At 37.8% G+C, this 4,697-nt stretch overlaps 1 long non-coding RNA gene across 1 annotated transcript; it reads right to left on the bottom strand.

The window, feature by feature from the left end:
• Nucleotides 1–815: 815 nt before the first annotated feature.
• LOC148201141 (uncharacterized) lies at nucleotides 816–4,396 on the bottom strand. Its single transcript, XR_015785626.1, has 2 exons — nucleotides 3,060–4,396; nucleotides 816–1,295 (listed from the first exon to the last, which is right to left on the bottom strand). It is a non-coding gene; the product is annotated as an uncharacterized LOC148201141 (long non-coding RNA).
• Between the last annotated feature and the right edge of the window lie 301 nt (nucleotides 4,397–4,697).

The following is a 4,697-nucleotide window of genomic DNA, read 5'->3' as shown; positions in this document are numbered from 1 at the left end:
CGTTTTCAATCAAGTGTACACGCTTCCCTTTGCATTTTTTCTTTTAGAAAAACATTTTCTTTGAATTGCCTGTTATTCTCTTTTAGTTCTAAAAAGGTCTATGTTGATGTTTGAATCGGTGGTAATTTTTATTTTACAATTTCCAAGCTTTATTCCAATGTGCATTTAATTTGTTAGCTCAACATTGTCGTTTGAATAGTTTGAATTGTGTCAGGATATTTATATGTTACACTGTTCGGTTTAATGTTTTCATGCATTTTAATGCTTTCACTTATATTCGGTTGTGTTTAATTTTCATTTTTTAATTTCTTCATTTGCATTCACAAACCTTTCACAAACTCCCCCCCACTACGTGTTTGATCTGAGACTGAACCCAAATTGGTCCTTGAGAGACGACCTAGGAGTCACTTCCTAGCACTGTACTGCATTCTTTTATGCACAACTTTTGTGGGAGGTGCGACCCTCTCATCACACCTCTTGGACATGTTGTCCGCACGTGAGTTGCTGCTGCTGAGTGCCACTCTTCTTTCTAGACCAGCTGCCGTGATACATGAACCAGCCCACATGCTTTGCTGGATCAACCTCCCTAAAATCCAAGCTGGACGTGGCAGCCAAAGAATTTGCTGAAAGCCCTCCTCCACTACGTGTGCACCTACCAGGCCTGCTACTTTCTTCTCTGCTGGAACTTTAATTTCCGTGTGCACCCCTCCAAGCTTGTTGGACTCCTTCCGTGTGCTTTTCTCCAAATTAGGCTAAAATTAATTCTTTGTGGGCCACTTTATCTATAAAATTTCTCCAACATCTTTACTTGTATATAAGAACCGTAAACTCTTTCAATTTGTGGCCATGATGCATTTTTTCTTCAGTAGCGTGCACTTCCATTCTATTTTCATTCAGCACCACATTTTCATTTTAAAATAAGCTTTTCCAATCAAGCTCCGTGCACTTCTCAAAAGAAAGAAGATTCTTTTTAATTGGAGAGTTGCACTTCTCAAAAGAAAGAAGATTCTTTTTAATTGGAGAGTTATTTCTCACGTGCTTCATCATCCTAGCTGGACCGTGGACAATTAAATGCGCAGCTTCTTCCAAGTAAACAACACAGTGTGTACATGAATCTTTTTTTTTCCAAATGGCCGTAATTTACGTGTGCAGCTGTTTCTACCTTTGCCACCACATGCTGCTGTGTGCACCCCCGAAAATGAAATCCACACCTCCTCTCTATCTTGTTTTAAAATATAATTGATGTGGCATTTCTTTTGACCTCCAAATGTCCCAAATATTATCCAACAATTTTCCTGTAATTAATAAATCAAATAATTAGCTTCAGAAAACCCAAATTAGCACAATTACGAATTTCCAACCAAATTAAGCAGAATTAGGAAAACGGGGAAATAACAGACAATTAAACACAATTCCCTGGTTTATTTAAGTGCAATAAACTAAATATAATTCAAGAAATAACGACTCATCAAAATAGACCACACTTAGTCTTTTGCACTCCTGGGCAAAACCAAGACGAAAACCAGGGAACTACTCACACATTAGGGAGGTGACACAGACTCGACAGACAGACAACAAAGACTCCAAAACAGAAACACAGTTGCACAATTCTCACAAAATCTGGACAGTAAAAGGTATAGGCAGAATCCCACACAGAGTGAATGAAAGCAAATACTCAAAGAATCATCCAAACAGTTCAGTACAAGGAAAACAGTCAATCAGTTCAAGAGATGAATCAAAAGCAACAGAGCCTCACAGATGCACACAATCAGTGTTTCTCTCAAGTGTTTAAGGTAAATCAATGTCACTCAATGCACTCAAGAGAACAAGCAACAACAGACTTGGCAACCCTCTAATATCAACACTCAAAACATATGCATGTTCAAATCAAAAGGTCTTTTATGAGTGAAATGGGGTCAAGGATGATTGAAGGGTCGCACCTCTCACAAAAGTTGTGCATAAAAGAATGCAGTATAGTACTAGGAAGTGACTCCTAGGTCGTCTCTCAAGGACCAATTTTGGTTCAGTCTCAGATCAAACACGTAGTGGGGGGGATTTGATGGTTGTTTTTGTGCAGGAAAATGTAAATGTTGAAAGTAGTAAATTAACAAACCGTAAAAATAAAACAGTAAATAGTAAAAACGAAATTAAACAATAAAAATTGAAATCACAGTGAAAATAAAATGCGGAACAGTAAATTGCAGAGACGCACAATTACGGAAATTAAACTTTTGAAAGTGAAATTGTTTCTAAAAATTCCCTAAATGCCGTGACACTACAACTATTTCCTATAGAAAGAAAGAGTTGAATAAAAGGAAGACTACTTCCTTCTAGCACTTCCAGCAACCGTAAGGTCCATGCACCCATTTATTCTCCAAGCACTAAATAAAAAAATTCAATGTGAACTTCAATGTTACACTTCATGTGACCATTCTACAATCTTTAATTAAAGAATTCACACCATGCTATTGTTATCCAAGAAAGGAATTAAAAGTCCATCACCATATATCACCTTTCCCAAAACATCTCTATTACTAAATGCAAGAAAATTAAATGTACTCTTCATTCAACTAGAAGCCAACGCTGGAAGCATGTGCAACAAAGAACTCATTTCAATTCCCATTGGCTTAAATCCACTAAAATGCAATACATAGAAATAAGATAATGCATGCCACATCATATACCAATTCACGTAACCATTAAGCTAGATTAAAGAAGCATTGTGATTCATTTCTTTAAGATTAAAAACATAACTATTCCAAGAAAGCAAAACCGGTGCTGTACCTAGTATGAATTCACGTTTCTCTTCAAATTAGAAACAAAACAAAGTGAAAAGATGTAAAAGGGGGGCTGTTACTGGACCCAACAAAACGGCATTATCTAAAAGAAAGGCAAGCAAAAGCATGTTGATTTCAAGGTGGAAACAAAGTGGAAACATGTAAGTCTTCTAGTAGGATCGTCCAAATATCTTAAAGCAAAATGAAAGTATAATTTCTAACATCAAAACATTCCACCGTGCAAACAAACCCAAGGAATTGAAAGCATCAAAAACTTCATACACTATACTGCTACATGGACCATTTTTTTGCCGAGACATTCATGTGTTGGTGGACCAAGGCTGCACTTCTCCAGATTGCCATTGTCTCCGTGGACCTCTCTCACTCACTGCATCCCTCTACTACCCTACTGGAACCCAGAAAAAAAACGTGCACACCAATCCCTATCTAAGTCTCCGTGCACTCCTCCTTTCAAGCCAAAAATCCATTCTTTGTTTTTATCACCAGGTGACGGCTGGAACAGCTCCAGGACCGGCACACCTTTTCTTTCCAGCATCACGGGTTTTTAAAAACCCTCCTCCATGTGGGACGCTGCTCCTCCATTCAGCCCATGTGCTGCCTCTGATTTGGACACCCCTATGCTTCCCATTCTCCGCATGAAGCCCAAGTGCTGCTGGACACACCCCTATTTTGCTGGACGTAGCACCCGATTTCCAACTCATCCAAACTTGCTGGACCATGAGTTGGACGTCAAAGTTGATTCCCATGTGCAGCATTTTTTTCTTTTCATAACCCCTTCACGTGCTACTCCAAATTTCCTTCTCATGGGCCCTCTCTTCTTTCCAAGCACACACCTCTCCTTTACCCTTCAAATGTCCCAAATATTATCCAATAATTTCCCTCTCATACTTGTTGGACCTCCTGGACGTGCTTGCTGGAATAAAGCTCCAAAGGTGCATAAACCAAGTTCTGGAAAAATGAAAACCACTTCCTCTGCTGGACCGTGAATGTGGCTGCTTTCTTTTTTTTTTTTTTTTCTTTGCTATCCAATAAAGCCAAGCTGTTGTATGCCTTGTTTAAGAGTGTTGGGAGGTCTTAGCATCATCCAATGATCAATTCCAGCCACCACAATTACTAAACAGCAAGCAAACAATGCAACGGATTAGAAATCACTCAAACAGCAGTAATCCTGGACTGACATATGAGAGTAAAATAAATACTGGGAACAGCACAGAATGAATTTGAACAAAGTAAAAACTATATGTTAAAATAGACATCCAGACGAAACTATGAAAAAAAATTGCATGGAAAACGGATAAGAATTGAACTCAAACGAAGACACACAAGTTGACACAACATTCACGCGGCAGCCAGCGAAAATAAAAAATGGCTAAGATGCATTGGCTCAATTTCCATTTCTCATTTAGCTTTCTAATGTCCCAAAAAGTTATCCAAAATTTTCCCATAATTAATAATGCAAAATAATAAGCTCAGATAATTCAAATTAGTTAAAATAAGAATTTCCGATCAAATTAAGCACAATTAGGAAAAACAGGAAAATACCGGACGTTTAAGCATAATTCCCCGACTAATTCTAGCACATTAAACTAAGTGAAGTGAGGAAAATATTGGTTCATCAAAGGACAAGGGAGGATAAATATGGATGAGAAGCTACAAACCAAAAAGAATAGAGGAGCAATGGGGAACAAGTGTAAACACATTCAAACACACCCACAACCTCTAATTCCATCCTCTTCTTGACTCCATTATTCACAATTATTAACAATTTTTTTTTTCATTTTTCACTGTTTTTCTGCTCTCTTTTTTTTTCATCCTGTCTATTTTCTTTACTCTATTCAGCACACAATTTCAAGAGACAAGATACACAACATATTTACAAAAACAAAACAAGAAGAGGAA

Source organism: Vigna umbellata, chromosome 4 (assembly GCF_029865625.1).
Source record: "Vigna umbellata cultivar VRB3 chromosome 4, Vumbellata_1.0, whole genome shotgun sequence".
NCBI classification, from domain to species: Eukaryota; Viridiplantae; Streptophyta; class Magnoliopsida; order Fabales; family Fabaceae; genus Vigna; species Vigna umbellata.
This window is presented reverse-complemented; position numbering and strand designations above follow the sequence as displayed.